The sequence below is a fragment of the Galleria mellonella genome, unplaced genomic scaffold, assembly GCF_026898425.1.
Source record: "Galleria mellonella isolate WM207_F2 unplaced genomic scaffold, CSIRO_AGI_GalMel_v1 utg312, whole genome shotgun sequence".
Classification (NCBI taxonomy): Eukaryota; Metazoa; Arthropoda; class Insecta; order Lepidoptera; family Pyralidae; genus Galleria; species Galleria mellonella.
Window position 1 is genome coordinate 7060939 of NW_026442074.1, and position 16633 is coordinate 7077571.

Genomic DNA, 16633 nt, shown 5'->3' on the forward strand with positions numbered 1-16633 from the left:
CTTAAAACATCTCCAAAGCCTAACTGCGGTTGCTAATCCACCTGCCAAGCGTGGCAACTATTGGCAAAACCTCTCAAAGAAGTGGCTTGTATTTAGCAGTGGATAGTTTAGGGCTGATATGATATTATCAGAATACTAAATAATAACTGATAGATAGAAACCTGATGATATATGAATTATTTTAGTTAATATGACAATAGGTAATGTCACTTATAAAAGCCAATAAACAGTTTAATAATCACCTACTTTCAGTATACCAACTTAATAAATGTCAAGATTCAAGATAATTTATATTACATGTATAAATTTGTAATATAATAATCTTTACTAAGTAAAACACGTGTAATGTGTACTTCAATATAACATGAAGATACAAGTTCTATTCTCTTAATCTCATTAGTTTGACATAATATAATAGCTTTATGTATCAAGTAAACGCGTGTAAGATGCCCCAATTTCATTTATCTACTTTTCATTTGGCTTCATAGAAAAATAATCCGAATTCTCTGGTGAATAAGATTGTTCTTAGAATACATTTTTGTTTTTTTTTTAAGTGAATCAGTTTATTCGTATGTTTTTGGGTGGCCAGGTTTTGCTTTTATATTTGCCAATCCTGCTACAATTGCAGTCAATAGGATTTTTTTTTAAATGGATGATAATGGAATGGTAACTCCGCCTGCGCTAGTCAATAGGTAGTTAGCCCATCGTGACGAATTCAACAAGAATTGTTTGATTGGTTTATATTGGCTATATCCATCTAACAATTTCCCCCCAGTTAATAAGATTTGGTCCTTTGTTGGTTTATATTGGTACATTAAATTTCAGTGCTTTTGATTATTATCCCACCTGATGTTAAGTCAATATGTCTTAAATGTTTCAATTAAATTTAATATCATTCTAGGCTTGTAGACTCCATATATAGTTGATATTATTTACGTAGCTTATAAGTAATCGAAGTTAATTACTTATACTAATATTATACTCAAATCATAATAATCTTCGCCTACCCACAATCTCCCTTAGTAGGTATTACTTATGAGATGAGAAATGTCAGAATTGTTCGCCGCTGCTCAACCCGGATTTGCATAAATTTATAAAGGGATGAGGTATGTTTAGTTATGAAACGATACGATTGTTTTACAAAATAATCTATTATGGTATTTAAAGAGAAACTGAAAATACCACGTTAGCGGTACATAAAACTAACAATCTGTCCATGATATGCCAATTGTATAAATACATATTTATATTATTTTTTTAAATGCTGAACATGAATAGGCCTTTTCTATAAGAGGAGTTTTGCTAGTAGTTGCCACGCTTGACTGGCGGATTGGCAATCGCAGTTAGACCTAGGTCATATTTTAAGAGGGACGCTGCTTTTAAGAAAACCACGTGAAAGAAAGGGAAAGGCCCATTCTATACTGAAACTACATAGCATTTTTTATTACATATTTATATTATTGCATGTATTAAATCTCTACATATATATAAAAATGACAGATTCTTTAACGTGGCTCCGATAACTCCGTAAGTGTTTATAATTTCTCCTCTCTATACAAAGGTTGCCTGGATGAGATCGTTTTTAGCGATAAGGATGGCCATTGTTTGCTCAGTGTGATAATTTCTTGTAATTTTTAGTATGTATAATAAGTTTACTGCTGTAATCTTTTGGAGGAAACAATTAAATGTATTTATATACATTGCCGTGTGGACTCAGTCCATCTATATGTGCTACACCTTCCTTTCCCGTGGGTGTCGTAAGAGGCAACTAAGAAGGCTCAATGGTCGAGGGACGGGTAGCACTTAACTGTTATTAGATTTTTTCATTATGAGATTAAATTTATTTTGATTTTAAAACTAATCTGCTAAACCGATCTTGATATAATTTCTATAACCATATATAGTATATCCTTTCAGATAAAATATAATTATCTTAATAGGTTTATAAATGGAAATAAGAGTTCTAAGGCAACCAACATTAGAAACGAATTGAAAGAATTTTTTGAAGTCAATTGAAAATAGATAATATCTGACAGATAAATAAGGGAATAATATCTTTTTGAAACATAGAAAAGCATTCAATTGCTTATAAAGTGAACATTTAGCTGTCTCGTTTTCAAATTTCATTGCTTTCCAGTTCACGCAATTATTCCCTTGAAATTAGAGAGCGGGCGGGCCTTCAGAGTCTGATGTGTTGACGTAAATAGCATTCAGTACATGCGCTTTATCTATTCTCAAAGGATCTGTGTTAAACCATCCGGTTTACTGCTATCGACACCAGACTCGATATTTGATCATTCTAACCATTTACAAGCGTTTCTATTTTCAACAATGTTAAAATATTATTACTTTACAACAATTTTAATCTATATATTATAAATATGAATGTGAATTTGTTTGTCAATTACCTTTTAACGCTTTGATTTTAACCAATCACTATAATATAAAATTTGGTGTACAAGTACTATATGGGATGGAGAAAGATATTCTTGTTATATATATTTATAGTATTAGCTTTTAAGCATGATATAATATATAAATAATAATAGATATAAAAAGTTAGTTCCAAATATATTTTTGTATTACGCTTATTTTATTAATTACAAATAAAAAATATTCAATTAGATTCCCCGACAAGTAATTACTCTTAATTGGTATACAGTATCTTATATTATGAGTTTTGATTGGATTAAATATTCTGAAGTATTTGACATATGTATATATAGAGTAATTAAACATATTGACATTCTCTTTAAATTTATCTATTTAATAAAAATATTTATTTATTTAGGTATACTACGTATATCAAACGTCTAAATTTAACAGGGCTTAGTCAAATAGCAGCTATCTCTAAATCAGTAGACATTTATAAGAGCTGTCCTAAGGGTGTCATTAGGCTTAGACTCTAGGTCTAGGGTATCATGTTTCTTCTATTAGTTCTATAAGAGCGTTAGTATTTTTATATCAATATATATATATATTTTGTGCGAGTGAATAGGGCCCTGTTTAATAGTTAATTTTTAAAAGCTTATATATTAATAGATGAATATATTAAAAAATAAATAAAAATTATAGTTTTTAAAATTTTTCTCTATTATCTGTATGTGTATTAGCCTTTCACAGCTGGACTGATTGTGATGAAATTTTCTCAATTATATTAAGTTAAATACAAATCAATGTGAAGGACATGACAAGTATAAAAAGACGTTTAATGAGTTATCCAAATATTATTTTTTTCAAAGCCATTAAGATAAGATTTGACTTTACTAAATACTATACTCCTTGGCGCAGTGGTAATAATGTTACTTTGCGTAAATGGGATCCTATGTACGATTCTCGGTTGGACCAATTTAGAAAACGAAATTTATTGATTCGGGTTTGGGTGTTATAAGTTGTGATGTTATTTGCGTAGCTTCTCATAGCACAGTGTATACTAGGTTGAGAACTCGAAAGAGAGAGAGAGAGAGATTGTATGATATTTATTTACTACATGGTGTACAAAATTGTAAATAAATACTTTACAAAATTAATGTCATTAAAAATGTTTTGTCAGTATACGCGAACAACGCCGCGGGCACAGCTAATTGCATATGTGAAATGATAAAATTACCAACAATAACCGCATTGTATAACCACAACCTGTCATTTGACGTAATGTTTAAAGTTGCATAATTACGCGTTTAATATTTAAACATTCATATTTGAATTTGCATTTGCAAAAGCGATACAATTATTATCTAGTTAAACGGTAATCATTAATCTATTTGTGGTTTTTGTTAAATATACCTATAGATGTTTATGACATATCTATTAAAACCAACTGGGTAATAAATACATATTAATACTCGTATTTAAATTTCCTAATTCTATTTTTTTTTTTTTGCGTTCGAACGCCGTATTTATGCATTATTATTAGATAGACGTATTCTATGCCGTGTAGATCCCGGCATAGAATTGGTTTCTTTTCCTGTGGGTGTCGTAAGAGACGACTAAGGGAGCTTATGTTAGAGGGATAGGCAGCAGCGTCCAGGTAGTACCTATACCAGCAATTTCTCTGGAGTTGCAGGCGCTTATGGGCAGCGGTAATCACTTACCATCGAGTAAGCTGCATGTAAGAATTCATTTAATAGGTTTAAGAACTCATTAATTCTAATTAATTATTTCTATTATATTATATTATTATGAACATTTAAATAAATAACTATGCTTATGGCCATAACTCCTAAATGGGTAGTCGAAAGCATTTGTTAACTATTGCTGTTACAATACTCTTATTTGACATAAATACATTTTTAACGAATCTAGCCTGGCAGAGAGCGAGCCTACCACTATTATTTGTGTGTCGTTTAATTGGAGTTATCGGTGTTTTTCATCATTGGAAAGTTAAATGGATAACATGGTTATAAATCAAATATTTGTTTTAAAACATTAGTAAAATATAGATAGAAAGATAATTTATTTGTGTTATTTACTGTACACAAATAACAACGAACACTCATGGGCATGCACAAAAGAGAGAAAAAGAGAAAAAAATACATAAAAACATATACATATAATAAATTTTTAACTCCGTATGCAGTCTACTATTAGGTACATTGACATTTATTCTGTCTTGTACATTATTTCTTTGTTGCCCCAAATGTATGGCTCTGATACATCTGTTCCAAGCCGCTTCTACGATCCTTTGTGCCTGTCTCCTTGATAAGAAACAATGTTTGCTCTGCATTAACGTTCCTCTTCCGGATTTCTATGGGAATTTAACGCTGTGACGGTGCTGTTTTTGTGTATTTGTTTTTCCAGATGCGTAACATTCACACGCATATTTGGTGAGAGAATACAATATTATCTTACAAGTACCTACATATAGTGAATATTAAAAAAGTTTTCTAATAGAGAAACTAAACATTTGTCCCCCTGTTTCTTCGAGGGAAGCCAAAGAAACTTGGATTGAAAATGACAAAAATTGTTATGTCTTAATTGGTATATACTAGTTTTTACCCGCAAATTCGTCCACATGAACGGGTTACATTTATTAACCAGGATAAAAAAATCAATATTCTTCTCCAATTCTTCATCCAAGATATCACATGTAAATTAAATTTCATGACGACTGACAGTTATTAAGGCGTCAAGAAGTTACAAACAAACTCATTATCGCATTTATAATATTAATAAGGATGTCGTGTTATTATCAGTAAAATATTTATTTATTTATTTAAGATTACCAACATTAGTTAAAATGATATTTTGGCAAGGCTGTTACATTGCAATACAGGTATATCACATACATTGCACTGGTAAGTGTAAATAAATAAATAAATAAATAAACACCACATGCATAAAAGAAAGAAAAAATAGATATACAAGAGAAAAAATAAATAAAATTCAACAACACTTAAAGGTAAAATATAAGAAAAATAAAGAAACATTTGACAATCTGAGTTGTAAAAATAACAAACATATAGCATCTAGGTTTGGCACTTAGTTTGGTAATTTGGATAACGAGTACCTACGAAACCCGGCATCGTTTATTATATGATACCTATCGACTACCAACTGACGCCGTTTTATGTCATACTTATTTTATACCTATATTAAGAAAATTTTTTGCTTACACTCAATTCAATACTCAATTTCCGAACACTTTTATATAACAATAATATAATACAACAAAACAACTCTGCATAACTACATACATATGTTATTGTGATAATTGTTAGCGGAAAGAAAAAGATAAAGTTACCTTCATATAGTCTAAGGTCAAGTAGGAATGAAAGACTTTAAAAATGCTAATTTCAAAATAATTTATTTTGATTTTAGCACGTATCATTACTAAAATATATTACAAATGTAAAAGGAAGTTTACTTCTTAGTTTGTTACCTCTTCGGGATTTAACGTCTCAATCAAGCTTCATGAAATTTGGTATGGCCTGTTTGGGATGGACAAATTCAAAGTCTATAAGTGAGAATATTTGGGTTTGTGAGAATTGTTGGATGTTTGTCACTAATTCACGCTTACACAGTTGAACACATTTCAATAAAAGGGGTATAAGTTAAGATGGGGTTGATTTCAACTTTTGCCTTTTGATTTGAGTGACCACTCATGGAAAGGGTATCTTAATAATATTATATAAGTGATAGTTACTTCGGCGCTTCAGTGACTTAATCATTTGTTGTGAATGTTGGTATGCTTGTAATACTTGAAATGAAGAAGGATATGTTTGTTTTTTTATCTCAATTCATCAATATATCCGCGTGGATGGAGTTGCGGGTTAAAACTGTATTATATATAGTCTTTATTGCACTTATAAATTACAAAGATAAGACGGTTATAAATATTGTGAGCAAGCGTAGGCTTATCTTTGAAAGAGATAATTTCCAAACCAACCAAATAGAGTGATAAAGGATGTAATTTGCGAGAAATTGTAGTGTAGGAGTATTGTATAATATTGTAATATATACATATGAAAAATATGAACACATAACTAGTTATATTTTTCAAGATCGGCTTAAAAAGCAATTTGACTATCTAATGTGTTTATTATTTGATTTTAAACATCTGTTTTAGTAAAGTACATATTATAATTAATTACGATTAAATAATTTATATTATATTTATTTATTTATTTATTTATTCATTAGTACAAATATGTGTACATGGCGGACTTTGTATATTCTCTATTGTGTCAGAATATATACTACTAATTATTGATATACATACGTACTAAAATTACAAATATAAACGAATAAATATATATAAATAAAAATATAATATAGACATTATATTATTTACAGAGAATAATATAAAGTACTTACTGCTCGGATAAAAATAAAAAAGCGTTAACGCTTTTTTTGACTTATGGCATCAGGAAGCGCGTTCCAGAGTCGTGCAGAATGTAGGAGAATGTGTTTATATTTGATTTTAAATATCTAGGAGTTCGAAGAAGAGTAAGTACAAAGAGTTCTAACGTTTCTGCGTTGACGAATGGAAAGCCACTTATACCGATTAATATACAATTAAAGCTTATATTATTATTATATATATATTATAGTATATATTACAGTATTATATTAAAACCCAACCCAATATATATCTTTAGGCTAAGTCTCTTGAGAGATCCCTATATATATTTCTTGCTTCATCAAAATTTATAAGTTATTTTATAATAGCTACATCTAATTATAATAAACCCATTATGATTAGTTATAGCTATTCTGTTCTGATATGTACCAAACAGAAGCTAGAATAATTAATTTATCTATTGGTATCTACATCTGTTTACGTTCGACCCGACAAATCATCTTTAGGTAGTATAAAAAAGTCGTCTATTTCTCCGTTTACTTTTAAACTGCACAAAGAATTTTCATATAGGTTTCACTGTTACTTAGATATGTGTGTGTGTTGTGGCTGTGTTTCGGTTTGAATATATTAACACCTAAGTCCTCAGGAATGGCAACGCATGGGGGGTATCATGGGCGAAACAGTATACTCTGTTATGTCCACGGTACTGCTCATGTGTATAGGCGACGGTTACCACTTTCCATCAGGTGGGCCGTCAGCTTGTTTGCCATTCTAAGTTCTATAAAAAAAAAAAAAAAAAAAAAATATATTTTACAATAGCTTATGTTGCTTTTATTTATTTTTTAAATGAATAATTTTTTTTTAACAAAATTAATTTATATGCAATTTTAATTGTTTTTTTTAATAATCTACCGTACAGTATGGACTACAATTTCAGTTGAGGGTACCGCCAAGAAACACAGATATTGCTTATTTCAAATAAAAGTTGAGTTTACAGTAAAAAAGTTAATGGATAAAATGACCATATATATCATACATATATAGTTTTTTTTATCAAAATGTCATATATGTGTATATGACATTCTAATAAAAAAAAAATTACAATTTATCACAGTATTCTCAAACACACCAGTCTCTACTAAAAACACCCGTTTACAAGTATGATTTATAAGCCAGCCATCGTTATGTTCAACTATATTTTTTATACCACTAAGGTGGTAAACAAGCATGCAGCCTACCTGATGGTAAGCAGTTACCGTAGCCTATGAACGCCTGCAATATCAAAGGTATTACGCGTGCATTGCCGACCCTGAAAAAACCTCTTTACCTTCCTTTTGAAGAACCCCATGCTGTAGTCTCTTGGGAAAATCCCAGCAGGGAGCTCATTCCATAACCCGAGGGTTCTTTTTTTTTTTTTTTTTTATGCTACTTAGAATGACAAACAAGCTGACGGCTCACCTGATGGAAAGTGGTAACCGTCGCCTATAGACATGAGCAGTACCATGGACATAACAGACTATACTGTTTCACCCATGATACCCCCCATGCGTTGCCATTCCTGAGGACTCAGGTGTTATTCCTCTGTACCCTGTAAATTCACGCCATATCCCACCCTTCAAACCGAAACACAGTCATGCAAACACAACTGCTTCACGGTTGAAACACGAATGGGACAGAGGTACCCAAGCAATCGACTTTTGTACAAAGTCTCCCTCTGGTCTGGTTCGTGGGAGTTCGTCCATATTCTAGGGAGCCAAATCGAGACATTATTGTAAACATGTTTCAATATATGCGATTACGTAAAAAATTCTAAAACAGTCACAAAAAAACACAACTATAATCTCAGTAGGTAATATGAAGTGTGGACGTACGACTATTATTATACGATATGATTGATTCAACAGGGATCAGCTGCAAACAGAGGGATCCCGTCAACAAACTCTCAGTCCCGCAAATATTTGTTATGTTCGTTTCATTCTACATCCATTCAAGTATCATTTCCTAGTAAAATATTGGATTTAAAAAGCAATTCCTTGTTTTGAAAATCCTTACCAGTATTATAATATAGTGAATGTTTGTTTGGGATATATAAAGATATAGATTATTTTCTGTCTCACTTGAAAATATTCGTTTTGGTAATACTAAGGAGAACGAAGTCACAGACGTTGCTAGTCTTAGTCGTATATAATTTAGAATTTTGTTTGCCAAAAACCAAATTCAAACTTAATAAATTTAAAATAAGTATAATAAATAACTGTCAAAAATAATTTAAAATTTAGTAAAAAGTGAGCATATTTAATTAACTGTTTCTAACTTAAAGTGACTTAAACTTGTGGTTTGACATCGCAGTGTATTAAATGATGTCCACTGTCCAATAAACATATCCATATATAATATTATATTTGGTCATCTGTCAAAGTTGTTTTTAATCCAAGTTATAAAAATAATTTTAGATTGTGTTCCACAAAAACCTACTTTTATTGTAGCAAAACCAATTATTTTGATTTCAAAACTAAACTATTGCAAATATATCCTTTTAGACAAAAAAGATTTTTCCTTATCGATTTCTAACTAACGAAGTTATTAGATAACAAACTTTAAAAAAGATATAACCGAATTAAGAACCTCTTTTTTTACGTCGATTGAAAAATAAAGGCTAAAAAAACTGAACTTCATTGAATTATATTATTTTTTTAATACGAGTATACCTATTCGTAAAAACAATGAAAATATATTATTTTTTTAATATACCTGTTCGTAAAAACAATGAAAATATATTATTTTTTTAATATACCTATTCGTAAAAACAATGAAAATATATTATTTTCATGACTCCAATTTGCAATAGAGTGACACGACTCTATTTATTTATGTCATACTTTATTGTAGAAGGATTTAGTTTGTTAACAGTGTTAGAGAGTCAATTGAAAATTTTACGCATAAATGATTCAGTGTCAGCTAGGTTTGAACTCATGACCTTTGAGGTACACATAGTCTGAAAATGGATGGAACGACGATCTCTAGAAATAAATAATGTGGTATTGAACATTCAATAAAACATGATGAAGTTATTGGGCAATAAATTTGTGAATAAATAAGCAGTAAATATATTTAAATTCGATGATATACAAATATGGCCGTATGGTTCCAGCATAGACTTTTTTTTCATAGATGAAAATTATAATGAAATGGTAACCCCGCCTGTGCTATCAGTATACACTGGTGGGGCATTAGTGAGGGATGATAAGTGAAAATGAAAAAGCAGGTCAGTTAGCCCATCGTACAGAATACATCTGGGATTCAGTACGATAGTTTCCAGGGTGAACCACGTGGAGGTCTACCTGATAGGGTATATTGCTAACAAAGGGACTGGTAGCCCGCATTACTGACAATCCCTTCTCCCCGGCATAGGTTAGGCCACCCTTTTTTTCCCGTGGGTATGGTATTTTATGGGATTATATAAATGTTATAAATAAGATATTGAAGGATATTTTGAATCTATATTAAAATTTAAAACTGTTGTTAAAGACCACTTATTGAATAAAACTTATTTATTACATATTAAATACGATTACTTGAATGACAAACTGACATTGTGTTAATCGAAAGAATAACTTTTGATTTTCTTGTGGGTCTTCTCAGTAAATCAAAATATTTCAAATACAGCAGTAAAATTATTAAAAGATGACAATTTAAAAGAGTTTAGTGTGAACAAGTCTACTTGAATAAAGATGAATTTGAATTCGAATCAATATAAAAAATATATAACGTGTAGTAAAAAAGAATCAGAATGTTTTAATGTTTGTTACTCAATTACACTCTCACGAGTAAAAGGTAAACAAATAAATTTATGCAGGATCACGCTTAATAAATAATATACTTGATTAACACCGGATGCTTTCTGTCACGTAATATACACGAGCAAAGTCATGGGAAACATCTCGTTAGAAATAAATCTAACATGTATAAGTTACAAAAACCATTTTACAATTCAGCCAACATTTATTTGGGGGTAATTTAAAAACGCAGTGTCCGGAACGACACGGCGCCGGTGACAGCCATCTTGTGTACAAGATTTGTTCCGGAAAATATTTAGTCTATTTCAGAGTTAGTGATGTGGCCTTTTTGTAGCGAGTTTCAAATGATATAAATATAGTCGGTGGATCTAGTTTATCCATTAGAGAGTAACATGTAGTTTAAAATTATTTATGATCATTTGGTGGTGTATAATAATAAAATGATGTGATGAAAGCTCGATATTACTTACGTTTTTTGCCTGCTATGTCGTATGTGTGAATCACGCTGCTGCCCATTTTTCACCCTCCCTTAGTTGCCTCTTACGATACCCACAGTAAAGGAAGGGGTGGCCTATTCTATGCCGGGACCACACGGATTGAACAAAATTCAACAAAACTTTTTTACGATTTATAGTCGATTGGGTTTACTCATTCGTATATTCGTTTAATGATTGAAGCTGCTGTTTTCTTTGCACAGTAAAAAATTGCTTGTTGCAAATATCTATTGACTTATACGATTCCGCATTGTAAATTCAAATATTTATATTTTCTGTGTATTTCGTAACTACTAAAATCGCAGTCTTTTTCTGTACATTTTTTGTAAAATAAATTATTAATTGTTATTTGAATGATCGTTAGCATTAAAAAAGAATCGAATTTTGTATATTGAATAGATGAGTATGCGAGTATCCATTATGTATTCTAGTCACTATTCGAGTCAGCTTGACTCAGCACATCACTATTTCAGTGGCATTTCGCTTAGAAAACTAGAGATTTGTCTTGCTATCCGCAAGCGGATATATTTTAAATGTATCCTTTCGTAATTCTCATTTATCTTCCTTATTTTATCGTCAGCACATATTTATGATTGTAATATTCAGGATTGGTTTAAGGAATAGTTTCTTTACCTACACGTTTATATATTTCTTTACCTTCTTATTCATAAAAACGTCAATCTTTGTTATCTCATAATTCTGTCAGTTTTAAATAGATATCGAAAACTCTTTTTTTATCTAAAAGGATGTACTTACAGATCGGTTCCATAGAAATTTAAAAAATTGGTTCACTGGTTTAATTTTTAGACCGTTTTTTTTTTTTGTGGGATTGGTACAATCTTTAATTAACGTGTTTTATCTTTTTCTTTTCCGCTAAATTCTTAAAAACAAGGATAAATTTGCAAGATAGTTACAAAACACTTTGCAGAAGGTTTTAGTTTTTATGTATAAGTCTTTATAAAGTGATTTTTCTACTGAATATTAACTAGAACATGAAATTTTGAGTACAGGTAAAGATTGTATTTTAAAATAAATTTAATTTACTGCATATTTTTATATTATATTATCTTTTTTTTTGTTTCAGTTTACGCCAGATGCCTCAATAAACCGGTAAGTTTAAATATTTTATCGGTAGCTTGTATTGACAGCATTGATTGTAGGGTTTAGTGCGATTATTTCGAGTTTGTATTCGAAATTATTTTTTTTTATATAATGAAATGAAACAAAAATGTTTTATCGCGAACGCGGTTAGATTAATATAAAAATTAAATTGAGGAATAATACAAGTGCTATTGCAAAGATTATTGCATGATAGATCTATACTTATAGGTAATATTATAACGAATATTAATTTTAAAAAACCAAAACGCATTGATAGTCCTATTGCTGAACATAATGCCCAATAAAAGAGGAAAATTATTTCAATTTTGAATTTTTGAGATTATTATTAGATACGTATAATAAAAAGAATAAACTATGTAATAAAGAATGATATCAATTATATAAAAAATAAATAAATTGTCTAAATTGACTTTAAAACTGAACTGCTCGGACCAGATGATAACCTATCATATAACACCGTGGTGAATATTTGTGACAAAAATATATTTATTCGTCCAACTCGAAACGCTAGTCCCATAATGCGAGGCAAATATTGAAAATGCTAAAATAAAAAGTTTCGACTCGTTTACGGTGCAAAAGCCAAGATCTTTCTGAGTACTTCCTTCAAGAAAGTTTGTCACTGATTTGAATAACAAGAGAAACCTTTTTTGTTTCACTCTACCTACTTCCCCCCGATGTTTAGTCTTGTTTTATATAAAATGTGGTAAAATTTGTTAAAGCACCCACCTAAAGTTTGTTTTGGGATGATGTTTACTCGATTTTGACAACAGATGAGCGTCTACGAGCTCTTTTCATCCCATAATACCTATGGGATATAAAGGGTAAAACTTTTCATGGATTCAATATTACTCAGCAATGTACAAAGTTATCTATCTGCTTGGGTACGTCTATCCTACTCGCGTTTCTGCTGCCAAACAACCCCATAGGGTGAATGTCATAAAATACATGTCTCTGCGTAACTGTATATTCTTACCGACGGTTATCATTTCTTTTCAGGTGACTTCTCAGCTTATTTGCCATTTGAAGTTATTTAAAAATCAACTATTAATATACATTTGATTTGAGTTTCCACGCTTGGTAGGCGGGTTGGCTATCGCAGTCAGGTAATATTTTAAGAGAGATGTTACTGCCTATCTCTTAAGTTTTCTTAGACACCCACGGGAAACGTAGGGGTGGCTCATTTTACGTCGGGAACACACGGCATTGTCTTTGAATGATTCATAAGAAATATTTCACGTGATATACCGTTTTCTGGGCATGGTTATGATGGAAGTACTGGGTATGGAAGCATAGTACCTTAGTTCATAGAAGTGCAAAGAGACACTATCAGGAATCAGGTACCGTTGAAGTTAGTTTTTTTTTTAATAAAATGCAACCGATATTATTCGCTGATAATGTAGCTTTTTATAGGGAAATGAACTTTTAAAATAAGTTAAGTAGTTTTCGAGAGTACCCATTACAAACAAATAATCAAATCTTTTCTGTTTATAATATTAATATAGGAGTATAAAATTTCGTTGTACTATTTTAGTATGAAAATATCTGAATTCAAGAACAACTTCTATAAATTGTATGACATCGTACATATACATAATACTGTGTCAAAGTAGGTTTAACTATTATACAAAATCTAATACCAGTTTAAACTACAAGTCGGAGGTCGCAATTTACTTGCTAAAGGACCTTAGCTGCCGACCGCTTGCAAATTGCTGTTCAGATAACAACTAAATATAGATAGACAACTCTAGCAGTGAAAATTTATGTCTGACATCAAAAATAAGGTTATAAATTTAACGGTGTTTTTGTAATTAGCTTTTATTTAACTTTAGATTATAAGTTTTTTCCTTCTAAATTTGTTATGTATTGTTTAACCAATTGCTGGTATTTAATAACGTTTTAATTTAAGCATACTTATATATATATATATATATATATATATATATATATATATATATATATATATATATATATATAGAACTCGTTGTTAAAACTATGCATAATAAATTTGTATGAAATAAATTCTTTTATGATATTTTTGTAAAAATTTAACTAGTCATTCTTGTAATAAACATATTAAATTATATATTATTGAAGTTTATTAACGATAATGATTTACCATATATGCAACTGTTTGATCTTAAATTAAATTACAGGCAACGAAGGAAATATCTCGTTTCTTAGAAATGATAATGCATGAGAGGTATCACAGGCGTCACAGTATATTCTTTGATGTCCACGATGGCGTTTATCGCGAAGTGACAGTTACCACTTGGGGGAGGAAATTAATACTAACTGGGACTAGAGATCCTATTACGTTATGACTTTGCTCGTATATTGTAAGTGTATGCCTTTTCGTATAATAAGATACCGAAAAATATTTTGGACTTACCTTTTAATAAATTTAATATTGTTATTAAATAACACTTATTGAAGTAATCCTATTACATACTAAATACTTGAATGACTAAGGTGCATGGTGTTAGTCGATCATGCACGGCCTTCTTAATGACTATGTTTTACAGAGATTTAAAAGAGTAACTATTGAGTTTCTTGCGGGCTTTTCTCGGCAAATAATGACTGTTTGTACCCTGCAGTTGATTTAAAAAAGTGACGATTTAACACTACTTGTCAACATGTATGTCTATAGGCGACCGTTACCACTTTCCATTAGGTTGGCCGTCAGCTTGTTTGCTATTCTAAGTTGCATAAAAAAATAAGTCTATTTGAATAAAGATTATTCGAATTTGAATTTGAATTCAGTGAAAGTAAGGTCATCATTCCATATTTATCCCATAAAAAAATAATATCCCCATATTAAGCCTTCAGTAAACAAATTAAACTCAGATTTTTCCATGACAACTACCATATTATGAATAAGCACGATTCCTATAACCTGAAAAGCACACACGGACGCATGGAAGCAATTGCAATAAATCAGAACCTTGAAGTTTTCCGGCCTGCTACAGAATTTATTGAACTGCTAACAAGCTCCCGAGAGATGAAATGTTTTCATCAGATATCATTTTTATTGGATTGCACTTTTAAACCACTTCGAAATTGTGAAGGTTCTCATTTTTATTTTATTTTTTTAAGTGATATCTTTGTTTTTTTTTTACATATATAATGCAAAAGACAAACAAGCATGCGGTTTAACGGATGGTAAGCTACTACCACTTTTGATTTGAAATTAAATTACGCCCATAAAGTAGGTTTATTTATACAAACAAGCATACAGCCTGCCTGATAGTAAATAGTCACTAAAGCCTAGGGGCGCCTATAACACTTTTTGAAGAGCTCTATATATCATTTTTCTATAAATATAATGTTAAAGATATTAATTTAAGATAGCATTTTAAACATATAGTCTACTTTGAAATATCGATAAATGAACAACAGCTAAGATATTCAATACCTCTACTTCAAGTATTCTGAATAGCAACACAAATGGTTTGAAATTTCATGCAAGTTTGATCATTAATTGGGGTATCCTGGTACGGCGATACTATATAATATTATCTGTCACTGATATTTGCTGCACAATTATATATATATAAACTTTATGAATTGTTGGTATCCATTTATCATCCATCCAAGAACTATTAGAAATGGTAAATACAGTAAGTTAATTTCCCGTTATATATATATATCCAAGGACTAACAAAGGCGAGCCTGAAATACGCGCAAAAAAAATACAAACAATAGAGTGCCCTCCACGTGGTGCCACCTGGAAATCATTGTTATTATCTCTTGGTGAATTCGTCACGATAACCCAATTGACTCGACTTAATCCCTCCCTTAATGACTCCCCATCATCTCTCGTCGGTACCCTGCCAAGTCGGTGCCCTCTACCTATAACGTATGCAGATGTTGAAAATTGCGACCTTTTCTATTTCTTTTTTTTATTAGCCATATATTTTTATTTTATCTGTCACTGATCTTCTTTTGTTTTTTCATTGTAAATTTTACTTTTAAATATACGGAAGCTTCTCATTCTTATAAGGCGATTACTTATTTATTATTTGCCGTAAAAACTGAGAATTCCATCATACTCCCCAACAACAGGATACCATTCTATTTTAAAAATCTTATTTAATGAAATTTGAATAAACTGATAGTAATTCGGTTATAGGGAAGAAACTGGTAAAGAACGATACGACAATCTGACCAAATGGCAGTATAACTGAATAAAAGGTCAGTTAGTTAGGTCAACAAACGAAAGAAAGAATGCAAAAAAAGTCGAAATTTAATACTTCATACTTCGCTGGAAAAAACTATGGATGACAATAATCGTTCTCGTGTTGACAGCGATTGATAAAAATGTTTTAAAATGTACTTTATTTGTAGTATTAAGAGAAAATCGTCAACAAGCCAAATTAACCCGTGTGATGACGGTAGGCCTATTTTCTGGCATGTTATAT

General features: G+C 30.6%; 1 protein-coding gene across 3 annotated transcripts in view; it reads left to right on the plus strand.

Annotated features, from left to right (window-relative positions):
- Positions 1 to 16633, plus strand: part of LOC113510927 (TWiK family of potassium channels protein 9-like) — a 403012-nt gene that overhangs the window by 326555 nt on the left and 59824 nt on the right. For all 3 annotated transcript variants that reach the window (XM_052895843.1, XM_052895842.1, XM_052895844.1), the window contains one exon: positions 12178 to 12203. The gene's annotated coding sequence lies outside the window, so the exon portion shown is untranslated. The remainder of the gene's footprint in view (positions 1 to 12177; positions 12204 to 16633) is intronic.